At 39.8% G+C, this 27,381-nt stretch overlaps 2 long non-coding RNA genes across 3 annotated transcripts in view; one reads left to right on the top strand and one right to left on the bottom strand.

Moving 5' to 3' along the window:
• Nucleotides 1-4,415: 4,415 nt before the first annotated feature.
• LOC310729303 lies at nt 4,416-7,415 on the bottom strand. Its single transcript, XR_014534544.1, has 3 exons — nt 7,315-7,415; nt 7,020-7,097; nt 4,416-5,072 (listed from the first exon to the last, which is right to left on the bottom strand). It is a non-coding gene; the product is annotated as an uncharacterized lncRNA (long non-coding RNA).
• A 1,436-nt stretch (nt 7,416-8,851) lies between these two features.
• The window catches only part of LOC310729170, a 226,618-nt gene continuing 208,088 nt past the window's right edge, over nt 8,852-27,381 (top strand). For both annotated transcript variants that reach the window (XR_014534463.1, XR_014534464.1), the window contains exons 1-2: nt 8,852-8,981; nt 9,193-9,691. This is a non-coding gene — a long non-coding RNA (uncharacterized lncRNA). The remainder of the gene's footprint in view (nt 8,982-9,192; nt 9,692-27,381) is intronic.

Raw genomic sequence — 27,381 nt, 5'->3', positions numbered from 1 at the left:
TCAAAAGAGCCTTTATTAGGACACAGTAGGTGGTGAGCTAATCCAGGGACTGCACCACTTTTGCGCTTTGGATAAGAGCCTTTATTTGTATAAACCCCTACTGGAGCAAATGGGGGTTGTTTTTTCAACCCAAGGCCAGCATTGAGTGTTAATCAGTGTGTGTTTTTTCTTTTGTGTGTGTGTTTGATACAGAACCAAGACTTTGTTGGAAAACTGATTCCGGTTTAGCAAATGCTTTATCCTGATCAGGGTTTTGTGGATCTGGAGTTTATCCTGGGAACATTAGGAGTAGGCAGGAACACACCCTAGGGAATTTAATGGGCCATGAACAGCAGTGTTGTCCCAATCCAAGACTAGTTACCTTTAAAAGGTGTTTTAATTTGTGGTTGACTCACATTTGATTGAGCTTCATTGGGGCAATTCAGACCACCAGGGGCTGATGGCTAGTGATATTTGAGGGTTTAATGTGCATTTGGTCATTTGGGTGTGTTTGGTGCTACGTTTCCATTACCTCTGGCATTTATTAGTGCACAGTGAGTGTGGCATGTCAATTCTAAAGTCAACAAACCTCCAGGGCTGACAGGCGTTTGTGTTTTTGAGACGGAGCCCAGATTTGCGATGGCCTTCATCAATAGTGAGTGGTTGTGCCCCAGTCTAAAGCCAGCAAAGGTCTGACAACTTTGGATAGATTTGTGAGGGAGCTTATTCCTGCTGAGGGTGAAGGAAGCTGATAGGAAGTGATGAGGAGCAAAGCGAAGACACCCTGTGGTCCCAAGTGGGACACATTGCACCCTCCCACTACCAGCTGCAACTCAGGTCCTTCATCATTTATTTATTATGACACATGTTCCTGTATCCTTCATAGACTTAATACCTGCTGTATTTTTCTTCCTGTCTCTCCTTCTTCTTTTTTTTATTTATTTTTGCACTCGACACTCGATTTGCTCAATTACTCGCCATCAATCCCACGAATGTTTCGAGCAAGCACTTTCCGAATCTTCCTGACATTACGCACAGCTACACAAATGTGAACAAACCAATTTGCTCCACGCCGCAGCGAGTGATCAAAGAGCGCGAAGGAGCCGAGCGAGAACAATTTGGGAAAACGTATCGGTACAGTAAAGGATGAAATAAAGCTCCTAGCTGTTCGTTTCAGGGCTACACGGATGCCATGTAATTGAGCAGGATCCCCCCCACCCCCCCTTCTTTCCTGTAGCGCATGAAGAACAAGTCCTGATTGTTATTAATGCACTTCATACTCCAGAGCTGCTGATTTCAGATGATGCCCCGTGTTCTCCCTGTAAAGCAATTTCCTCCCTGTATGCAAATGCTATTACAACGCCTTCGGCTCAGTCTATCATGGTGGAGTTACTTATTTTTTTATTTCCCGGAGATCCCTAGTGCTAATGCGTGTTCTTTTTGGTACGGCTTGTGCCTTTGCATAACCAGAATGTATATTATTAATATTTTATTAAGTGCAGGGTAAAAACGGTATCTCACTTCATCACACATATACATGATGTGAAGTGCATGATACTTTATACCACTGCAATTCTAACCATTTTTATTTATTTATAGTAACCCCACCCACAAAACACTTTTGTTCCAATAATTACCTCATCAAGTTCAGGTTATGCTCTTGTCATAATCGTGCCGCCCCGGCACAACTAAATTAACCATCAGCCCCTCACTAGTTTACATTTGCAGCGTTTGGCAGACGCCCTTATCCAGAGCGACTTACATTTATATTATTCATACAACTGAGCAGCTATTTTGGTTAAGGGCCTTGCTCAGGGGCCCAGGAAGGGCAGCTTGGTGTTGCTGGGATTTGAACTCACAACCTTCAGATCTAATACCTTAGTCCACTGCCTTAACCACTAAGCTACCACTAAGCTATTCACATTAATTTTTATACAATTTGAGCAGTTAAGGGCCTTGATCAGGGGCCCAGCAGTGGCAGTTTGGTGTGGCTGGGATTTGAACTCAAAACCTTCAGATCCAAAGTTCAATTCCTTAACCACTAAACTACCACATTTGCGTTTATGGTATTTGGCAGATGCCCTTATCAAGAGCAACTTACACTGATCTCTTTCATACAACATACAGCTAATGAATTAAGGGCCTTGCTTAGGGGCCCAGCAGTGGCAGCTTTGCTGGTGCTGGGATTTAAACTTACGACCTTTGAATCCAATGTCCAATGCCTTAATCCATTGCATTAACCACTAAGCTACCAAGTTTGCATTTATGGTATTTGGCAGATGCCCTTATCTGGGGCACCTTTACCAATTTTTTTATACAACTTCAGCAGTGGAATCTTGGTGGTGCTGGGATTTGAACTCACAAACTTTTGCCTCATTCCCACAGTTCATGGATTCTACTCTTTTGTTTGCTCGGTTTGTACTTTACATGTCAGGATTATGTCACAAAGAAGTTTCCTATCAGCCACTGCACCTCCCGGGACTATGTTACATGTCGTTTTGTGCACACGATTCATGTTCACTTAATTAGCACTTATATAGAAGCCCACAGTTCACCCCAATCTGTCTTTCTCAATTTCCTGGAACTGCACCAATGTCGAAAAAGACCTTTTGACCAATCAGAATTGAGCATTTACAATACGGGGACATAGGATAGTGTAGTGCTGAACCCTAGGCTCTGAGCGGTGTAAAGCACAGATGTGTTAGGGTTTGGGGTGTGATTATGATGTAGTAAAAAATAAGCATGCTGTAAAATCAGCATATTAATGGGTACGAGGATTAAACGTTTGCGCGTTGAGTCATCGGTTTCTACAGACTTTCAAAGTGCTGTGATGCTTTTTTGAAAACACCGCTGGGCCTCGCGATAAGTCAGTTATTGCTTTCGAACTCCCACTGACTTGTTCATTAAACTTCACATTGGTATTCAAGTTGGTGGAGGTTGAGAGGCTGTCAGGTGCATCCCCTGACATCACCATACGCACTTCAGTTAACAAATATTAGTGTCGTAGCGCCGAGGTTTTCTTAACATAACTTCGGTTTATACCAGCGTGTCCCCTTTGGGGCAAACCCATGGCGTTATAAGGGCTTTTTTCGGAATGTTATTATCTCAGTTGAAGTTTATTACATAAGCCTTTGGACTCACAAGCCCTCCTTTTAATATGGATCACCTATTCATTTCTATGCTAATATCAACCTTCTTTTTGGAAAAAAAATTATTTTAAGTACAGACAGACTATTTAGCTCCTGCCTATGTGACAGAATCTTTAAGGAAATGCTGCCATGTGCAAGCACAAGAAGTGTACATTGACAATAAAGGGGAGATTGGGAAAGCCATGGATTAGGAAGTCCTAAGAGGCCATGCATTAAAATATTTCTTTCCTGTTTTCCTGTGATCACAAAATAAACTTCATTTTTCTGTGTATTCCGCATAAGAGCATCAAGCAGCATCATCACAGCATCATGGATGATTCGAAAAAAATCAAGAAAGAAAAAAAATTATAATGCATGACCTCTTAGGACTTTCATAATGTATACATATATATATATATATATATATATATATATATATATATATAAAAATAACCAAACATAATCTGGAGAAAGAAAAATCCGAAAGTATACTGATCGAGTCTGGTAGATCCTATTTCTGGAAGTTGTTTATCAGAGGCTAAAATCCAGATGTAGAAGCTGAATCAGGAGCTTGGTTAGTACCATAGCAACACTCAGGAAAATTAGAACACTTGGTGGGTTGGTGTCCGGCCTCACTTTCTCCCACTAGACCCCCTGGAGATCCGGTTAAAACCTGTCAGGTGGTAACGGTCTCAGCCTATATTTATCTCAAAACGACCATCGCATGGCCCAGACTGAATACCACCACAGTACTCACGTTCACGCCAGGAGAGAAGGCATGGCTTTACAATTTCACTTCTCATCATCCTTTGCATTATTAAACATCTTTAAACACTACTGTGCATCAACTTGATAACACATTATGGTTCGTGTCTTACTTGGCTTTGTATATCACAGAAAATCGCATTTTATTTCATATTAATAATGATGGCTTTCAGAAATACTGGTATTGGTATTGTGTATTGGTGGAGCTGACTCCAGACTGGTATTGGATAGAATAGAAAGTTAATGGTAATGCTGATCCTGATCCTAAACATGACCTGGGGTTGTGTACAGATCTTCATGGAGCTGGATTTGGGCAATGTCATGCAGGAACAGGTTTGGGTCTCCTAGTTTAAGTAAAGGAAAAATTTCATGCTACCACATTTGGCTGAAAAACAGGTTTCCTGATACTTATAATGATACTTAAACTGCATTGAGTCCAGACCACCAGATTTACCAACTGAGAGATTTTCCAGACTGAAACTGAACGCTTGGCTCCACATCTCACTTGTATATTTGTACAAATCCACCCAATAGTTCCATTGCTTAATCACCACATAAATACTTTATTTTAATAGAGAATAACAAAAGCAAAATCATTGCATATACAGACATAGAGATGAATACAGCTGGAGATACTGTACATTTTTCCAGTTTCACATCATCCAGGACAAAAGATTCCTAAAGATGACTTGAAAACTGATTGGCTACAAATCCAGACATACATTCACTCAGACGCAGTAACATTTCACAACTGATTTCAGACTCTGTGGTTTTTTTATTCACTGGCTTGTGTTAATCTAGAAACAATACTATATGCAACAGGTGTTACGTATCTGTGCTGTTACCTGGTTTCTATTTTTCCTCACCCCTTGTTTGCTCTGCCCCCCCATCTGCTAGTTGCACCCCGTGTCTGCAAGTTGCCCCCGTCATGCTAGCTCATGTGGTTTGAGAACAGGTAAGCATGTGTGCACACCTACATTCCACCATGTAGGTTTGATCATTGTTTAGACACCCTGGGTTAGAGGGCAGGTGCCACCCCTTGTATTTTTTTAATCGCGTAGCCAAGTGTAGTCAATTAGTGTGTTGCTGTTTGTTAGTTAGGCTAGTTTTCAAAGTACAGCCTAGAGTACACTTTTTTTTCCCCTATGTTTCTTTTTTTGGCACTGTCCATGTTCTTTTGCCTGTGCCACTCCGCTAGGCCTAGACAAGGTAGGAACGTAACACAATTACATAAAGAATATCATTGACTGATGTGTTAAAGTGGAATTATGCTTTATATCATATGCAACGTTTCATGATTAGAGCTTTATTTTAGGAACGAGGACATCAGTGTTACGTGTGATTTCTCAGGATCCTCGCATCAGACTCTCATCTCTTGCCGGGACCGAAAGGGTCACGAGTTTTGTTGCCAGCCTTTTCATTGCCTTGCTGCAGGCGACGATCCAGTACGTGTATAACGAATGTAGAAAATGCACAGCACAATTCCTGAGTGCTAGAACAAAACACACAAAACACACACACCTTTACACAAGTTTTTCCAAAAAAATATAAATCGATCTTTTGAAGGTCAGTCCACTGACAGTAGTGATAAGAGAATCACATGTACTGCTACTGTATGCACTTTATTGCACTACATCACACCCTCACTGTATCTGTACACACTAACGCTTTCATATAGATATATAATGTGCTTATATACGTCTCTTTATACTCTATATATTTATTCTCTTTTACATCTATAATATCAGAGTTTTTGGGCAGCTGTTCTACATTTACTTTCCAGGAGGGATAAACAAAGTGATCTATCTATCTATCTATCTATCTATCTATCTATCTATCTATCTATCTATCTATCTATCTATCTATCTATCTATCTATCTATCTATCTATCTATCTATCTATCTCCCCCTCTCTATCTATCTATCTATCTATCTATCTATCTATCTATCTATCTATCTATCTATCTATCTATCTATCTATCTATCTATCTATCTATCTATCTATCTCTCTCTCTCCCCCCCCCCTCTATCTATCTATCTATCTATCTATCTATCTATCTATCTATCTATCTATCTATCTATCTATCTATCTATCTATCTCCCCCTCTCTATCTATCTATCTATCTATCTATCTATCTATCTATCTATCTATCTATCTATCTATCTATCTATCTATCTATCTATCCCCCCCCCTCTATCTATCTATCTATCTATCTATCTATCTATCTATCTATCTATCTATCTATCTATCTATCTATCTATCTATCTATCTATCTCCCCCTCTCCCCCTCTCTATCTATCTATCTATCTATCTATCTATCTATCTATCTATCTATCTATCTATCTATCTATCTATCTATCTATCTATCTATCTATCTATTTCTCTCTCTCTCTCTCTCTCCCCCTATCTATCTATCTATCTATCTATCTATCTATCTATCTATCTATCTATCTATCTATCTATCTATCTATCTATCTATCTATCTATCTATCTATCTATCCCCCTCTCTATCTATCTATCTATCTATCTATCTATCTATCTATCTATCTATCTATCTATCTATCTATCTATCTATCTCTCTTCCTCTCTCTCTCTCTCTCTCTCTCTCTCTCTCTCTCTCTCATTGTATTTGTAAAATGTTGATTTAATGAGAATTTAAATAAAATGTTATATCTTCAGTACTTGGTGTTGGCCCTGCATGTACAACCACACATCCTTCTGTTAAACATGAAACCCACAATATTCGGCAGTCTTCAGGTTATTTATCGCTGTAAAGTCGTGTTTTGCTTTATTAAGGTGATTTTCCCCATTACACAGATTCAGTCTTATGACCATCCTGACAGAAATTCACACTTTTACAAATTGTAAGAAAAAGCTAAAATTTCAGACCAAATACAGATGGAATTAATGAGAATCATAACGAGCAGCTTGTTTGTAAAGAAGTTTGGGAATTTTAATCAATTTTTTTACATCCAATACAGAATAAATGCAGCTGTGAGTTAACAAAAAACAGGTGAGCGAGTTTATTGGGGGTTTCATTTTATAAACGAAGCAAGAATGAACGATTGAATGAACCACCACTAATTAACCGAAAGAGTGGAAGTCCATCTTTTATTGGAAGGAAGTGACAGAACCGTGCATACATACAGTAACAGAAACTCAAAATGTTCCTTGGATGTGTTTAAGGGAGCGCTGGATAAATTAAGGCTGCTAACGTTATCCGAGCTGGAAAAGGAATGAAATCCTGCTTTTAAGACGTTTATAGATCGATATTAGCTTCAAAATATGTGCTTAAATAAAGGGGGGGAACAGAGTCCTCCTGAATATTTCTACACATTTTTACACTTTGTTAGCCATTTTCATTCAATCTTATGTTTCATTCTGATCCTTTCCACATTAGTGCTCCATTCTTATCCAAAAGACCAACGGTTAAACGTCTTACCGTGGTCTGTTCTGTGTGTTATTATAGAGAGGATTCCCAAGAACCAAGCTCAGGAGAAATACGCTGAAGGTTCAGAGAGGAAACATGATGACTGATCTTTCAAGTGGAGACTTTTTGAAATAAATGAATCAAAGTTCATTGTATTTATACACCTCAAATCGCTCACACTACTTTGTAAACACCCTGTTATCGATTCATCCGTGGTGAATGGTCTTACATTCGCAGGTTACTGTTTGGACAAAACACACAGTCTTTTCATTAAAGAAACAAAGAGAGAGAAAAAAGATGTTAGATAAATGGACTTCAGAGTGACCTGGTCGTGAGAACAGGTTTGAGCCCATGAGTCTGTGTGAACGCTTTGGATGCTTTGGTGTGGTCGTTATCTCAAATGATAGGTGTCCTGTTGAGCGATAGGTTATAAGCTAGAAAACAAAAGGGATACTGTGTGGGACACATGAATAGTCAATTCAGTGACTATACAGAGGAACAACACCTTTAAGTGAAGTCAAGTTTAGCGCTTTTCACAACAGATATCGCCTCAAAGCAGCTTTACAGAATTGTAAGGGTTGAGGTGAATGATGTGTGTTTATCCCTGATGAGCAGCCATGGAGACTGTGGCAAGGAAAAACTCCCTTTAGATGTTTTGAGGAACCAGCTTGAGAGGAACCAGACTCAAAAGTGGAACCCATCCTCATTTGGGTGATATCAAGAGTTTGATTATAGTCTTTAAACAATACAGAACACTGAAGAGTGAGAACTAACATGAGCACTGGGGTGTGTGATTATGAGTGTTGTACAGTCATTTGACGTTGTGGAACCAGAAGCTACTGAGCTCAACATTTGTGCTCATCATAGATCCAAAACCAGCTTGTCCATGCCAGAGCCTTTAAACACTCAAGGAGGTCCAGTATCCAAACTCCACATGAGGTGGAATCCAAAAACTTTAGACAAAATTTCTGATCAAAACGATTCAAATAAATGTTCAATGCTATGAATCAGAAAACATTCCATAAATCTGATGCTTTTTTCAGGCTTATGATTTCAAGCCAACAGACCTCGGCTTGGTAGCTTCCGATCTTTGGGATAAAAACCAGAAAAGGTTAATGAACCTGGACCACTGGGCAGTTCCTCGAAGAGCATTGTGTTCTATGTAATAGTTTCCGTAATGATTTATAGTATTGCACGTATATTTGGATGGTTTTGATCAGAACTTTTGTCTAAGGGCCCTGTTATGTTCCTCTGTATATAATTGTAGTCACTGAATTGAGTATTGATGTGTCCCACACAGTATTCCTTTTGTTTTCCGTCTTATAGCTCTATCATTTGAGATAAAGACCACACCAAAATGTCCAAGGCCGTTCACACAGACTCATGAGCTCAAACCTGTTCTCACAACTCACCAGGCCAGATTTTGACCTTCTTTTATTTTTTTTAACTAACAATGTGTGTTTTTTGTTCAAACACCACGGATGAATCGATAACAGGGTGTTTACAAAGTAGTGTGAGCGATTTGAGGTGTATAAATACAATGAACTTTGATTCATTTATTTCAAAAAGTCTCCACTTGAAAGATCAGTCATCATGTTTCCTCTCTGGACCTTCAGCGTACTTCTCCTGAGCTTGGTTCTTGGGAATCCTCTCTATAATAACACACAGAACAGACCACGGTAAGACGTTTAACCGTTGGTCTATTGGATAAGAATGAAGCACTAATGTAGAAAGGATCAGAGAAGATTGAATGAAAATGGCTAACAAAGTGTAAAAATGTGTAGAAATATTTAGGAGGACTCTGTTCCCCCCCCTTTATTTAGGCACATTTTTAGAGAGAAAATATCGATCTACAAATGTTTTAAAACCAGGATTTAATGCCTTTTCCAGCTCGGATAACAACAGCAGCTTTAATTCGTCCAGCGCTCCTTTACAGGATATCAACATCAGCGTACCATTGTAAGTATGCACGATTCTGTCACTTCCTTCCAATAAAAGATGGACTTCCACACTTTCGGTCAATTAGTGGTGGTTCGTTCATTTGGTGATTCTTGCTTCGTTTATAAAGTGAAACCCCTGATAAACTCTGTACAAGAAACAAAAGTGATTCGCTCACCTCCTGAATCTTTTCTCCGGCTATTTGTTCAATGGCAGCTGCATTTATTCTGTTTTGGATGTGAGAAAAATGATTTTAATCCCCAACCTTCTTTACAAACAAGCTCCTCATTACGATTCTCATTAATTCCATCTGTCTGGTCTGGAATTGTAGCTTTTTCTAACAATTTGTAAAAGTGTGAATTTCGATCAGGATGGTCATAAGAGTGAATCTGTATCTGTTTAATCACCCGAATAAAGTAAGACAAGACTGTTAATCTTCTTATTCAAACAAGTCAAGTCAAGTTAAGTTTATTTCTATAGCGCTTTTCCCAACAGATATCGCCTCAAAGCAGCTTTACAGAATTTAAGAGTTGAGGTGAACGATGTGTATTTATCCCTGAGGAGTAGCCATGGCGACTGTGGCAAGGAAAAAACTCCCTTAGATGTAATGAGGAAGAAACCTTGAGAGGAACCAGACTCAAAAGGGAAACCCATCCTCAATTGGGTGACATCAAGTGTTTGATCATAACAAGCAAAGATATATATATATCTAGATATAGATATATAGATATATATATATAGTACTCAGTATGTCAGATATATGCAGAAATAAGGGTCTAATCTTTTTTAAAGAATGCATGTATTACAATTGTGTTTTGTGTGTTTTGGTCTTGCAGTTCTCTAGGTGGCTGTATGCTTCCCACATGTCACATGCAAGACCTGGATAGTCACCTGCAGCAAGGCAATGAAAATGCTGGCGATCAAACTCGTGACCCCTACGGTCCCGGCAAGAAATGAGAGTCTGAAGCGAGGATCCTGAGAAATCACCCACAACACTGATGTCCTCGTTCCTAAAATAAAGCTCTAATCATGAAACTTTGCATATGATATAAAGCATAATTAGTTCCTCAGTCAATGATGTCATCAGTCAATGATGTTATTCTTGATTTAATTGTTGTATATAATATTGATGATTTCTTTTTTTTTGGTTCTTAAACAAGACTGTGAAAGATGCAATGTAATGCAAACAAAAGCTCTGTTTTTAGAGTAACACAAGCCAATGGATAAAATACAGAATCGGAAGTTGTGAAATGTTACTGCGTCTGATTGAATGTATGTCTGGATTTGTAGCCAATCAGTTTTCAAGTCGTCTTTAGGAATCTTCTGTCCTGGATGATGTCAAACTGGAAGCATGTACAGTATCTCCAGCTGTATTTTGTATATGCAGTGATTTTGCTTCTGTTATTCTCTATTTAAATAAATATTTATGTGGTGATTATTCAATGGTACTCTTTTTTTTTTTTTTTCTGATTCAGAAGTGCACTATTGGGTGAATTTGTACAAGTGAGATGTGGAGGCAAGTGATTAGTTTAACTCTGGAAACTCTCTCAGTGGGATAATCTGGTGGTCTGGTTGTCTCAATGCAGTTAAAGTATCAGTATAAGTATCAGGAGACCAGAGATTTCCAGCCTGATTTGAGAATTTGGAGGCGCAAAAATGTATGTATAGGATGTCTCTGGGTGTGGTAGCATGAAGTTTTCCATTCATTTGAACTCGGAGACACAAACTTGTTTCAGCATTCCTTTATGAACTCAATGCTTTTTATTTGCAAGAAAAAAAATAATAAAATGTCTTTTTCAGGAAGTTGATATATGTAAATATGTATATTGCTATTCTACTGAGCATCACAACAGAGACACACAATCGTCACAATCATCTGGATGCAATTGAAACTGAATACAAGAGCATTAAATCTCCAACAGGTTTGGAGACCCGAACCTGTTCCAGCATGACAATGCCCCAGTGGACAAGCTGAAGATCTGCTTTACATAGGTTGGAATAGAAGATCTCTCGCTCTTTTTCTGTCGAGTCAAACATGCTCCTGTGGCACCAGTGACCACTGTTCCTGCACCTCTCCTCGGATCTGCCCGCTTCGTCCCGGCCTGCCTCTGTGCAGCTGGAGATGTTTCTCAGCAATGCCCAGGGGATCCATAAAATTACGGAGTAACACAGAAGTTTTGAGGATGGATTTGGACTGTAGTTAATGTCAACAGTCTGCTACACTGACTCGGAACTACAGATCTGCATCTGATCACCATCACTGCAAATAAATATATTCACATTTGGTGCAACCCAGATGAGGACGGGTTTCTCTTGAGTCTGGTTCCTCTCAAGGTTTCTTCCTTATGCCATCTCAGGGAATTTTTCCTTTACCACAGCTGGTAAAGCAACTCACTCATCAGGGACAAACTTACACTTATAAAGAACATCTCATAAATTTTTTATCTCCACATTAACTGTGTAAAGCTGCTTTGAGACAATGTTCATTCAAGTGAAGATCTCCAGCCCTATAACACATTTGGGATGAATGTGAACGCTGACTGCACCCTAGGCCTCTTCACTTCACCTACATTAGTATCTCTCTTTATTAACACCCTTGTGGCTGACTGAATCTCCACAAATCTCCACAAAATCTAGTGGAACATCTTCCCAGAAGAGTGAAAGTTATAATGACAGTATGTGGGGAGTGATTTAAATGCAGAAAATTCTTTGGGGTTTTTTTTTCATTTCTGTAACATTACATCACTTAAATTGTCTACAACAATTGTTTGTTTGTGTGCTTACTACACTGTATAATATAAGATCATAAAATCTATCCAGAATAATTCACAGGGATCAGGGTTTACCTTTATCTTTCTATTCTATTCAACCCAATACCAGTCTGGTACCAGTACCACCAATACTAATACAGATACCAAAGCAGTATTATTGAAAGCCATCATTCTTAATATAATCTAAAATGCAATGGACTGGACTTTTCTTTTGTTACATGTATTTAAATGATTAATCATTTATTTATAAATTTAGACAAACTTATAACACAGTATAATTCTTCACATAAACCATATTCAAACTGTCATCATGTATTTCTAACTTCCTGCCTCTTTCAGGGTTTTTGTGTATGAACAAGGCAATGGTGAAATTTTCCCTCTTTCTTCTTTGACTCTCCCGCCTTTTGTAATAAAATTTCAGATCATCCAGATGATGGATGATACCTGACCTAGTGACAGAATCTCAACGTGTTTGAATAAGAACCAAATATTTTCTATTCATATTCAGTAAATACCAAAAAACATTGTTTTAGGAGAATCAATTCTCTTTATACCACACTACTATCAAACTTCTGCTTTAGGATCGATCCGGTTGTCCCTATTCATGGGCTCGAACCTGTTATCACGGCTGTCTGAACAGTCCTTGTTGGTCTATTAATCAACCCTAATGTTATCTTTCTCTTGCTAATAAAGTGTGTGTCCTTGTTTCATCCAAACAGTAAAACTACCAGTGAGTGTGAGAAACTTCAACAATCTTCCTAACCGACAAACCAATTAATAAGATATAACACCTGGCTATAAAGATATGGAATGATTCAAAGATATGGCATACGAGTTGGTATCAAAAAGTTTTGAGACTAGTTCTGCGTTCCTGCCACTTCTGGAATGAGTCCTGAAAGTCTTCTTTGTCAATCGACATTTTGGAGTCAAAACGGCGACCTTTGATTTGGATCTTCATATTCAGGAAGAGGACGAAGTCCGCAGTAGAGTGGGATGGGTGCGGAGATCATGGTGTTACTGGTGAGAAACTCACGTGTGATAAGGAGCTCGGTCACAGGGTGTGCACGTGGTCAGAATAGCACCAGTTGCACAGCTCCCGATGTACACAGGACGATGTCTTTTGGCACACTGAGTAATGAGGGTCGGTGCTCCATGTGACTGTGTGTGCAGTCTTGTGTGGCTGTTTACAAAACTAGTCTCAAAAGGTTTTTATACCACCTCATATAACATGCAATAGATTCATATACACACTGTATGGATATAAAGTATTAGTACACCTGATTTTTTCCAGCCATATGTGATTCTTTCCAAAATGTTACCCCAATTCTACCAGGCATCTCTGGATGCTGCACTTGAACTAGGAGACCCAAACCTGTTCCAGCATGATGAAGATATGCTTTACATGAGTTGGAGTGGAAGAGCTCCTGCTAGAGAGCTCTGACTTCAACCCGATTGAACACCTTTGGGATGAATTGAAACGCTGCACCTCTTCAATCTACATCAGCACCTGACTTTACTATCCATATTTTCTTGTAGTGCTGAAATTGGCTAGACGTGGTCCCTTACAAGCAGTTACTAAAAAAGCCGTTTTTCCAATTAGACATTTTCTATAATAAACGCTTTCATCCAAGCTGCGATTCAGCACTACATTTCTGCATGCTGTTTTTTTGCATTATTAAAAACAGCAACGCAACGCATCCCATTGTTTCGTTTCCTCTGCAGTTCTTTGTCCCTGACAAACGCTGAGGAGGCACTTGTGTACTTCATGGCCATCTGGTATAGAGTCAAAGATCACCTGAAAGAGGAACAGCAAACATTCCTACTATGTACCGTCCTCTCTGACATGTTTCCATATGGCCGAAGTCTATGCTAATGCTTTCTCGGTTAATAATAGCTGTGACTTTTTTGACAAGTTGGTGTTTAAGGTGTGGGCGTTTTTGTGTGCAATAAAAGGGAATTTCTAAGCAAAAGGAAAACTTCGCACTTGTCCAAGGCAATGACAGTCTCACATGTGAATGGTGTAGAGATAAAGACATGGAAAACAATGAGCATCTGAGAGGGCATGGAGGTGAAAAACGTTGGAGCATCTTCAGCTCCAACGAGGTGAACTTATCCCTGTTGTTGTCCACGCAAGATGAAGTGTCCGTTGCATCCTCCACTGTATTAAACACTATTCTTCAACTTCACCACTGTGTATGTCGAGTATACAGTACATGCTGCAAGCAACAAACTGAAACAACAAGCAATTTATTCGATGCTTTTCGAATTAAGTATGACACAGTAAATTGTCAAATCCAATGATAGCCTAATGATTCTTTTCTACATCCTGCATAGTCCGATATTTCTTCAGTTTGCTACTAACAGCCAGCATTTCTTTCACATTCACAGACAGTAAGGAAAGTAGACGAATTACATTAGTAAACGAATGTAACGAATCATGTTTACTCGCGTTACTGTAATTGAGAATATTTTTGTGTACTTCTTTTTGAAGTAGTTGTTTAAAGTACACAGATCAGGCGTAACATTATGAGCGGTGAAGTGAAGAACACCGATTCTTTCTTCATCATGGCACCTGTTAGTGAATGGATTTATTTATTAGGCAGCAAATGAACATTTTGTCCTCAAAGTTGATGTTGGAAGCAGGAAAAATCGGCGAGCGCAAGGATTTGATCGACTTGGACAAATTGTGACGTCCAGATGACTGGGTCAGAGCATCTCCAAAACTGCAGCTCTTGTGAGATGTTCCTGGTCTGCAGTGGCCAGTATCTATGAAAAGTGCTCCAAGGTAGGAAACAGTGGTGAAACGGCGACAGGGTCGTGGGCGGCCGAGGCTCATTGATGCATGTGGGGAGCGAAGGCTGGTCCGTGTGGTCCGATCCTGCAGACGAGATCCTGTAACTCAAACTGCTGAAGAAGTTCATGCTGTTAATGATGGATGGGTCACGACTGTTTTAGCAGTTAAATACATAAACGATATTGGGCAGGTTTTCATACAACTGGTTGTTCTATTGTACATAACTACATGTTAAATCATATCTGTTACTGAGTAAAAATAAATGAATAAATAAAATAATGCAAATGGAAAAAAATCGCTGCCCAGAAACTATTGTACTGATCGATTGATGGGTAGAGAACAAATGCGCTAAACTCAGAAAGAAAGAAAGATGAAGATGGACAAGACAGACGCTAGTGATCCAGACCCAGCTGAAAGGGAAATACTGTCGATTTCTAAAGAAACAACCCCCTGGCCATTTTTTAACGACACTTTACTCTTCATAAACTAGCAGCTTATAAAAACTCAACATTAAACGTACAAAAGCATTTTGAGTTCAGTTAATAATACTTTTATCTTCAGATTACATAATTGCTGTACTGTTGCTTTGCATCAGTGCGTGACATTGCTAATGTTGGTTAGCACCGGGGTTGGAAATTAAGGTGACTTGGGGCTAAAATTCTCACAATACACGCTGTATTACCAATGTCATGATTTGAGTATCATGTAAAATGAATGAAAAGTGTTATATATTTTGAATTGAGACTGTTGCATTCGATTTGAGTATGACTGAATAACCAGTCTCACACTTTTTTGGAGAATGCAACGTCCGATCAAAACGTTGCGTTTCATCACCGCGGAAAAACGCCGGAGTCGTCAATGCAGTCAATCGTTTACTGTCTGAGTTCTGAATCTGCGCTTCTAAATTTCTCTCATTATCATAATTGACATTATAACAGGAGGGGTTTTTTTCTGTAAAAATGCATAACTCACATTAGACTCAATCATGGACTCTGTTGTTTTTTTTTTATTTATTTATTTATTTATTTTTTTTTAGTTTGAAATGTATATCTCTGTGTTCTTTTGGATATATGATAGAATCCCCCACCTCACCCCTTGCTGTAAAGAAAAAAAAGTAAATTTTAAACATGCTACATTTACTTGAGTAGATTTTACTTATGTAAACTTATGTCAAATTTCATTGAAGTAATAGCGCTTTTACTTAAGTAGAATATTTCTTTTACTCTTTCCAACTCTGTTAATGGAAGACAAAAAAAACCCAACATAAACTCTATATCTACAGTTTGCTCTTGTCATTACCCTGACCCCTTTTTAGAGACATTAAAAAATAAAAAAAAATAAAAAGAAGCAATAAACATAACCGATGCCTTGAGTGTTTACATGTCTCTGGTACAGCTAGCTCACTTTGCTAATCTGCTTCAGCAATGACACCTAGCATGTAAGACATAAATCAATCAACTAATAAGTGCATTATTTTGTCAATTTCAAAAAAATATCTATACCAAAGCTGATATAAGTGTACAGATTCCACAGGTTGCTGGACATTCCCATAAAGACAAGCGACTAAACGACACGAGTCTTTTCCATCTATTAGCATGACTTGATAATGGAGCATGGATGAAAACCTGCCTACATGCTTATGATCAGTGGTGGACAGTAGGGAAGTAAATGTAATGCGTTACTGTAAGTTAGCTTTTCTGCATGTCTGTACTTTACTGAAGGATTTTCATTTGGGGAAACTTTAACTTCAATACATTTCAAATGATCTCACTGTTCAAAAAAAGGTTTTGGGCTCATGATAATTTAAATAAAGATCAATCAGTGTTTAGACTCATTAATATAATTCTATTAATAAATCGGTGTGTTAAGAGTCACATTCGAGTCTTTTCACATAAACTGAGTTCATTAAGCAAAGAATCTTGTGAGAAAAATAATAACAGGCACATTAGAGCCATAAATAAATAATAAATCTAAGTACTTTGGATATTTAAGTACATTTAAGGGCAAATACTTTTGTACTTTTACTCAAGTGATAGTTAAAGGAAACACTTTTACTGCAGTGATATTTTACCGATTATTTCTCTTGTATTTCCTGTTGTCTCTCTCCTTCTTTGCTAAAGTGCATCCTAATCTTGACCTTGACTGTAACAACCTTCACTACAGATGTCTCTAAACACCACACACAAGTGGCTTGTAGTAAACTTTATAAGGACTTTTTTATTGGGACCCCTGACTTTTCCAGCTATATGGGGTTCTTTCAAAACTTTTTGTAGGACGTATAGGACGTCATTGGATATGGGAGCATGAACTTGTTTCTTCATTCGAAAGTTGTTTCAGCATGGCAGTACCTTTGTGCTCAAAGCCAGCTTTATGAAGATCTGGTTTATGTGATTTGGAGTGAAAGATCTCCTGCTATTAAACTCTATTAAACACGTTTGGGATGAATTGGAATGCTGATTGTAATATATAAAAGCATGATGAGTGCGAAGTCAAGCTTTTAAGTATATAAACAGATTCACAGTTTACATTTACGTGTAGTGTTTAGTTTATTTACGTAGAACCCTGGTGTGTTTTCATCTTTGGGAGAACCACGAGAGAACATTAGAAAGAACGAAAGGAGATAGTATCCATACTCAGAAGGGAAAACTTTCTTATCTGGATGATCATTTTAATAGATAGATTCTTTAGCTAGATTGATAGATTCTAGTCATTGCACAGGGAACAACACAATTTTCAGTCCTTATGGTGCATAAAAATTAAATCTATTCAAAATTTTAAAAGTGATCTGCTAAAATATTAGTAATGCACATAGCAAGTCTTTATACAGATTGTGGTTGAAAATAAACAAATATGAGGTCTGTGAAGTGTATAAACTTAAGTGTGTGGAGTGCAAATAGATCCAAAGCAAATTTACGAGCAAAAAGTCCTCGTCAGGATGATCATTCTGGGTATCCAGGAATTTATGAGATGTCTAAAACGTGCCGAAGATGCTCTTCACTAGTTGAAGATTTCTTTCTTGAGATCCAGTTCATTCCAGAGAAGTTCAATAGGATTTAGGTGTGGTGACTGGGCAGGTCGTTCCATGATAGATATCACTCCAGATGACTGTTTGCTCTTTAAACTCATTGTTGGTTTCAATGAGCCACAGTCCAGACAGAATTGCATTGTGTTGAAGTATGGAATGGTTGCCATGTTGGTTTACTTTCACCCGTAATTAGTCTCCAACCTTCCCTGATTTGAAACAACCCCAAACCATTAAACTTTTGCCTCCATGTTTGACTGTGGGGGTGAGGCAGTCTGATAACATCTACAATTCGATTCATTTTTATTTGTATTGCGCTTTAAACAATGAACATTGTCTCAAAGCAGCTTTACACAGATAATGTAATGATAAAGAATCAAAAAAATGTTCTTTATAAGTGTAAGTTTGTCCCTAATGAGTGAGCCGGTGACGACTGTGGTGAAGGAAAAACTCCCTGAGATGGCATGAGGAAGAAACCTTGAAAGGAACCAGACTCAAGAGGAAACCTGTCCCCATCTTGGGTTGCACCGAATGTCCATTCATCACAGATAAACGATGTTGAGGTGCAGTGATGGTGATCAGATGCAGATCTGTAGTCCTGAGCCAACATCATCTTTCCTGTTCTCAAACATAATTTGTCTCCTCTGGCCACAGAACATTTCTTCCATTCATTTACTGTCCAAATCTTGTCTACTTTTGTCTTTTATTGAGTTTGTTAAAACAAAAGGAACATCCATGTGCTTAAAAATCCATAAAAGACTCAGTGTTTCCACAATACAGATACAGGCAGGAAAGCAACACTTCCACAGTAGTAACACTACAATAATAACTCTGAACCAAACCGCAGGCATTTATATGGAATTTTGCTGCTACACCAGAGACACTTCACGTCCCAGTGGTGAGTGTTGAAACTGAGACTTTTTAAACACGTCACGCTTCAGCGCTCGACGCTCCGGTTCTGTATGACCTACTGCTTCTTTGCTGAGCTCTTCTTCTTTCTAGACATTTCGACTTGACATTACCAACAGCCATAACAGGACAAAAACTGACTTGCTGGAAAAGGTTATATCATATAAAATCATTCAGCTCTTTAGTATGACTCTGTACTATGAAGTCTACACGGCTGTTACACTATAGGGGCAAAGTATGTGGACACTTGACTATTGAAGATCCCATTTTAGCCTCTACTCTTCTGCAAAGTCTTTGTACGCTACTTTTTGGGGCAAGGCTACGGGGTTTGTGATCATTTAGCATTTCAGTTCATCCCAAAGGTGTTAAGTGGAGTTGAATACAGGACACTTGAGTGATGCAGGACCATGAGCAGGAGAAATGTCAGAGACCTACAACACCACATGTGTTGGGGCTCCATCAGGGAAGCCCTACCAGGTCCTGAGGACCAACATTCAGAAGGAGTCGATTTGGCCAATGAACAAGAACAGTCAGCACTTTCCCACCTCACACACAGACACATATCTATATTTGCTATATGATATACTTAAAGCTAGCAAAGAGTAGATGAGTTGGTATCAAAAAGCTATACTATCGCCTTCAAAATAGTCCCCTTGTACAGTAATACAGCGCTCCCAGCGTTCCTGCCACCGCTGGAATGTGTCCTGGAAGTCTTCTTTTTGAAGCGCGTCAAGCACCTTCTGCTAATCGAGCAGGCAAGTAGGATGGGTGCGGAAGTGGGATCATGTAGTTTCCGGTGACAGAGTGCATTGTCGTTGTGGAGCATCCGTTTGGGTTTTTTTTGCATTCTACAGACCCTTTTGCAAACTGCTCCTGCAGAAACTCCAGCACTGAACCAACTGGGCAGTGGTCTGGGTCTAATCGGTGCCGAGAGCACCATGCATTAAACAGATGCCATCTCGCGGCATACGACCTTCTCGTAGAGGGAGCTCTGGATTGGAGAAAGGTCACCTCGGGGGAGAGACCCCCCGCAGGGCTACCAGGAGGAGACGGACTCCGTCCCAGCGAATTCTCTCCAAAACTTCCGAAAGCAGCGCAGCCTCAGCCACGGCCATGGCCAGGCCAACAGGGCTGGTGTATATAGGGAGAACCATAGGGCTTTTGCCAAAATCTCCAAAAAACACTCTACCACCTGGGGGTGGAGGCGCCACTCCCGAGGCTTGGATCCCTGTCTCGACAGGGTGTCTGCTGCCTCATTCATGTGGCCTGGGATATAAGCTGCTCTATAGGAGAGGAGCTTCCCCTGGGCCCACAGGTGGATCAGGCATGCCAGCCTGTACAGGGGCACGAACACAGACCCCCCTGGTGGTTTTATATACAAGATGAACAAGGTGTTGTCCGAGCGGACCAACACGTGATGGCTTTTGAGGTCCGGGAGGAAGTGCTTCAAAGCCAGAAGCATGCCCAGCAATTCTAGGTAATTGATGTGCCACCTCAGATGGACACTGTCCCCTAGACCTTGTGCAGAGCGGCCACTCATGACCGCTCCCCATTACGTGAGGTACGCATCCATCGTAAGCACAATTAAACAACTGGGAACTCGCAACACCGGGCCTTGGAGTAGGAATCCAGGATTTCTCCCGCCCATCTAAGGCACATAGTCATCGCTGTGTGACCTTGATCGTGCGGAGGGGATTGCCCTTTCGAGAGAACCCCCGGGCAATGACCCACCACTGAAGGGGTCTCATATACAGAAGGCCAAGTGGAATGACACTGGACACTGCTGCCATGACAGCTCTTCTCTGGCCTTCCTGACCTCCGTGAGGATGGACGCTATTCGGGCAGGGGAAAACTGTGCGCACATAGTCACCAAATACCAAATGACGCTGAGATAGGTGGTTCTTTGTGATGGAGAAAGCACACTCTTCTAGGTATTCAGATGAAACCCCAGCTAGACACCAATGACATCTAGATGCTGGACCGCTAACTGCTCTGATCGAGCTAATATCAACCAATCGTCAATATAATTGAGGATATGGATGCCCTGAAGTCTCAGGGGAGCCAGAGCCGCATCGACACACTTCGTGAAGGTGCGGGGTGGCAGGGCAAGGCCGAATGGAAGAACCTGATATTGGAATGCTTTGACCCCAAAAGCAAAACTCAGGAATTTTCTGTGAGAAGGTAGGATGGGTACGTGAAAGTACGCATCCTTTAGATCTACTGTGACAAACCAATCCTCGGATCTGATCCGAGACACGACCTGTTTGAGGTTTTGAGGATTTATCCTAAACCGGAGCCTCATCGAAGAGCGGTTCAGCTGCCGTAGATCTAGGATGGGACGCAACCCACTGTCCTTTTTGGGAACTATGAAATACTGGCTGTAGGCGTGGCTCCGAAGCCGAACGAGAGTCGGACCAAGCAGAGGAAGGAGAAAGGGACAAACCAGTCTCCAAACCTTCTGCGAGATTCATAAGCGAACCCCAGTATCCCTTCCCGAAATAAAGCGAGGACAGGGAGAAGCACACAGCCGCAAGGTGTGCTTCTTAGATGCCTTCATTTTTACAGACAAACAGACAGACCAAGATTAAATTTCATGAACGAAACAGAAGCTGAAGCAGTCTTTGCTCCAGGTGCGCTTTATACTCCCTGGTCGTGACGTCACCCCGCAGGTGACAGCCTGTCTTCAATTTTGACTGATTAGACTTATTACTTAGAGCATTGACAACGCAGTCGCGTTCCCAAAGCATTCCGACGCAGCTCAAGTTCCTGAAAGGGAACCACATATACACCATTTATACAATTTGTGGTCAAAAATGTGTGTACACCAGATCATAAGATTCATATGTGCTTCTTTTTTAACATCCCATACCACCTTTAGGCTCCATTTGCTGTTAATATCACCTCCACTCTTCTGGGAAGATGTTCCAATAGATTTTTAGAGTGTGTTTGTAGAGATTTGTGGAGATACATTCAGCCACAAGGATGTTAGTAAAGTCAGGTAGGTGAGGTGAGGAGGCCTAGGGTGCAGGAGATCTTCCACATCTTCCATCTCATGTAAGATCTATCTCAGATCTTCATGGTGCCGGCTTTGTGCACATTGTCATGCTGGACCAGGTTTAGGTCTCCTAGTTTAAATGACGGGAAAATGTCCTGCAACTGCCCCCACTTATACAATTTTGTGCCTCTAGTTTTGTGATAACCATTTGAGGATGAACCACATATGGCTGGAAAAGTCAGGTGACCTAATACTTTTGTTCATCTAGTGTAGGTGTGATGGTCACCTGTAGAAATATACATGTGCTGTTAGTTAACAAGGAGAAAAGTATAACATCTAATACAAATGTAAATATTAAATACTGTACATAAATGATAAAATAAGTGAATAAAACGTTAAATCATGAATAATAAATGATTCATGTGACACAAAGCAAACAGGATGTAGCGTGTTAGTAAATAATCACCTACAGGTAGCAGCAGTGACTCCCCTTCATCACAATGCTGATCATTATTTCACTATTTCCCTTTAACATCACACTGCCAAGTGCTTTTTCTCTCAGATCTCTTTTATTCACATATTTAAATGAAAAATGGGATAAATGTGAACACTGACTGCACCCCAGGCCTCCTCAGCTCACCCACATCACTACCTGACTTTACTCACACGATTGCAGCTGAAAGAATCCCTACAAATCTACACAAGCACAATTCAAGCTGCTGTGACTCGAAACTCTAAATAATGAAAAGGGACAACATAACGATGATGATGTTGATGATGATGTTGATGATGATGATGATGATGATGATGATGTTAATAATATGAATAATATTAAGAATTAGGATGTTGATAATAATGATAAAGAGGAGGAGGAATATGTGATGATGATGAGGATAAGGAGGAGGAGGAGGAGGAGGAGGAGGAATATGTGATGATGATTATGATGATGATGAGGAGGAGGAGGAATATGTGATGATGATTATAAGGAGGAATAGGAAGAATATGTGATGATGATGATGTTGAGGAAGAGGAGGAGAAGAAATATATGATAATGATGAGAAGGAGGAGGAGGAATATGTGATGATGGTGAGGAGGAGGAGGAGGAGGAGGAGGAGGAGGAACATGTGATGATGATGATGAGGAGGAGAAGAAGTAATATGTGATGAGAAGGAGGAGGAGGAGAAGGAAGAATATGTGATAATGATGATGATGAGGAGGAGGAGGAGGAGGAGGAGGAGGAGGAATAATATGTGATGATGATGATAATGAGGAGGAGAAAGAGGAGGAAGAATATGTGATGAGGAGGATGAGGAGGAGGAGGAATAATATGTGATGATAATGATGATAATGAGGAGGAGGAAGAGGAGGAAGAATATGTGATGATGATGATGATGATGAGGAGGAGGAGGAGGAGGAGGAGGAGAAGGAGGAATAATATGTGATGATGATGATGATAATGAGGAGGAGGAAGAGGAGGAAGAATATGTGATGATGATGATGATGAGGAGGAGGAGGAGGAGGAGGAGGAGGAATTTGTAATGATGATGATGAGGAGAAGGAGGAGGAGGAGAAAGATGTGATGAGGATGATGATGATGATAGTGATGATGATGATGAGGAGGAGGAGGAGGAGGAGGAGGAATATGTAATGATGATGATGATGGGGGGGAGGAAGATGTGATGATGATGAGGAGGAGGAGGAGCAGGAGGAGAAGGAGGAGGAAGATGTGATGATAATGAGAAGGAGGAGGAGGAAGATGTGATGATAATGATGATGATGAGGAGGAGGGGGAATATGTAATGATGATGATGATGATGAGGAGGAGGAGGAGGAGGAGGAGGAAGATGTGATGATGATGATGGTGATGATGAGGAGGAGGAGGAGGAGGAGGAGGAATATGTAATGATGATGATGAGGAGGAGGAGGAGGAGGAGGAGGAAGATGTGATGATGATGATGGTGATGATGAGGAGGAGGAGGAGGAGGAGGAGGAATATGTAATGATGATGATGATGAGGAGGGGAGGAGGAGAAAGATGTGATGATGATGATGATGAGGAGGAGGAGGAGGAGGAGGAGGGGAATATGTAATGATGATGATGATGATGATGATAATGAGGAGGAGGAAGATGAGGAAGAATATGTGATGATGATGAGGAGGAGGAGGGGGAGGTGATGATGATGAAGAGGAGGAGGAAGATGTGATGAGGAGGAGGAGGAAGATGTGATGATGATGAGGAGGAGGAATATGTGATGATAATGAGGAGGAGGAGAAGGAGGAGGAATATGTGATGATGATGATGATAATGAAGATGATGATGATAATGACGATGATGATGATGAGGAGGAGGAGGAGGAATATGTGATGATGATGATAATGAAGATGATGATGATAATGACGATGATGATGAGGAGGAGGAGGAGGAGGAATATGTGATGATGATGAGGAGGAGAAGGAGGAGGAATAAATGATGATGATGATAATGAAGATGATGATGATAATGATGATGACTGGTCTGATGTTTTTCTCCACAGTAGGCGTTGGACTGCAGTCAGACTATAAACAGCACTTTTCCTGTGATCAGACTGAAATGAAGCGAGTCTTCAGCTCAGTGTGGGTGATTTCAGTGTGAATATGAGAGAACAGAGACACAGGAGAGTCTCAGAAAAGTGCTTTTTCATTTTTGCTTATTTTCTGACCAGTGATTTCACATTAAGAATATTAGACGCTTCTCATTTTCCCAGTTTAGGATCGATATGGTCATATTAACTCTTCAGCATCAAAACTGTCACGTGTTTGCCTTTGAAACTTTTCACAACTTTTCATTTTAATGTACAATTCGGGCATCTACTATTTTCTTCCCATCAAAACATTATTTCAGCTTCAATTCACTTATGCTGGGGCAGAATGTCCCCTACGAAGATCTCTACACCGCTCATCGTCGACCTGCTACATCTGGGTTTAACTCTGCGGCCTGGAAGTGAAGCTGCGGGTGGAGCTGCTTCAGTCCCAATAAAACCTTCATGTTGGACTACAGACTGAAACTGATATACTAGTGATTACAATTTGTTAGTAAGTTCAAATATGTCAAAAATAAAGTCTTTTCAAATCGATTTATTAAATTAATCAAAGCTGATCAGCTTTTTGAAATGAAATCTGACGGAAAGTAAAACGCTAAATAAATAAAAAAATATATATATATAAATATATATATATATATATATATATATATATATATATATATATATATATATATATATATATATATATATATATATATATATATAAATAAACACTTCCATTTTGAGATGAAAAAATACATTAATTCATTAGTTATTTGTTTTTAATTATGTCATATTTACTTTTTATGAATTGTATTTATATGATTGTATTTTCTTATGGAAATCACCCACGTTATATGGTCAAAAGTTTAATTTTTGGCCCTTTATAGGAAAAAGTTTGGCCACCTCCATTCTACATACCCCGTGAATACACTTTGGGAAGTGAGTGGTTCAGGAATTAGACTTTGAATAGAAAGGTCATGAGTTCAAATCAAAGCCCTTAACCCTCACCTGATCAGTTTTAAGTGTCTCTGGATTTTGCCTAATTTTTATTTATTACAGAACAACATATTTTTGATTAATTTATAGCCCCCTGTTTATTCCCAGCTGCAGTTTAAGTTGCAGGTTGCAGTTGACTTCAGTCTCATATACTGACCCTTTCTTTTGTCTTTTTTATGTTAGCATAAGTTTAGATTTTAGCATCTGAATCAGTCCCCTGGGTTCCCACCTCGCCTTCATTGTCCTCCACCCATTATCTCGTCTGAATGGATTAGAGCTGCTGAATAAAACTCAAACACGACACGTAGACGAGGTCTACGAATATGGATCAGAACTGAATGTCTGCATAGATCTGAATAGAGGATCAGATGCCATGCTGGAACTGGTTTCGGGTTTCCAAGTTCTAGTGAACGCAAAATTGTATTATAGCGCATCCAAAGACGTGAATTGTGTGTCCTCAGCTTTGTGGTAACAGTTCGGAGAAGAACCACACATGGTAGAAAAGGTCAGATTTAATGGTGGAAGTTGTATATAGTTGTGCTGTGTGTTTAATCTCAGTCCCAGTGTTATTGTGGAGAAGTGTGAATTGTTTTCCCAGCAGGAGGTTCACACAACTCCACATTTCCCGTTATTAGCTACAGAGTTACAGTACTTAACATACAGAAACCCCACCAGCGTCCTGATGTCTCCTGTAACAGACTTTAGGGAATAAAATGATTCCTTTGTTTATTGAGAAAGCTCTTCCCCTCGAACATCTGATTTTTCGATCGTTCTGATGGAGGAAGGCTGTCATGCACATTTACTACATCTGCCTTACGTGGAAATTTATTTGCAGGAGATGAAAAATCCCGGCGATTCTATATTATGTACCTGTATGAACTGTTTTAATTCAATTCAATTCATTTTTATGAACATTGTCTCAAAGCAGCTTTACACAGATGATGTGGTGATTAAAAGTGAATATGTTCTTTATAAGTGTAAGTTTGTCCCTGATGAGCGAGCCGGTGGCGACTGTGGTGAAGGAAAAACTCCCTGAGATGGCATAAGGAAGAAACCTTGAGAGGAACCAGACTCAAGAGAAACCCATCCTCATCTGGGTTGCAACGAATGTCCATTTATAGCAGATATACGATGTTGTGGGGTGCAGTGAAGATGATCAGAAGCCAAATGTAGTCCTGAGTCAGTGTAGGAGACTGTTGACATTAACTACAGTCCAATCCATCCTCAAAGTGCCCGTTCTTACTCCGGAATTTCATGGAACCACCCAAGGCGTTGATGAGAAACCTGTTTTCATCATTTATAAGGAATCGTGTTTCTTGAAAAGACGCTATATCGAGTACAATATTGGGACAGCAGACTATTCCTGCCTTGTGTGCTTCTTCTCCAAAGTGTCCAGAAAGTTGGAAGCAAATTTGTACAGGATGTTTTTGGATGTAAAGGATTACAATATTCCTATCAATTAAACTAGAAGACTGAAGAAAAAAAAAAAAAACCTGTTCCAGCATGATGTGCACAAAGACCTCACCTCACCCTGGTAGCTGAACGAATCTCCACAAATCTCCACAAATCTCCAGTGGAGCATCTTCTCATGTTCTTATAACAGCAAATGAGGACTAAATGTAGAACGGGATGTTTAAAAAGCACATACAATCTTATAATAAGGTGTCCACAAACTTTTGTCCCAGCTCTTATATGTTAATGATGAGACGTGAACCCGAGTCCTCGGTCCGTTTCCATTACACATACGAACCAAACACACGTGTGATTACGTGTTATATGCAAATCGTGTCATTATTCTTTAAGGATTTGAGAAAGAAAGGCCACATACACACTCGTATATATTTCATTTTAATTACACAAAGTGCCACAGGGTTCAATTCTTTATTACGTTATAGAGAAGAGGAACTAACTGGATTTCCACTATTAGCAGAACTGCTTTTGGTTTTATTTTCATTGTGATGAAACACACAAAACCATTGCACTTTGTGTTATTTTTATCTTCCTACACATCTAAAAAGAAAAACCACTCCTGTGTGTAGCAATGAGCTTCGACAATAAACACGTCCTGACTAAAGCCAGTGACTCAACCTC

Source organism: Silurus aristotelis, assembly GCF_946808225.1.
Source record: "Silurus aristotelis genome assembly, chromosome: 7".
In the NCBI taxonomy this organism is placed as follows: domain Eukaryota; kingdom Metazoa; phylum Chordata; class Actinopteri; order Siluriformes; family Siluridae; genus Silurus; species Silurus aristotelis.
This window is presented reverse-complemented; position numbering and strand designations above follow the sequence as displayed.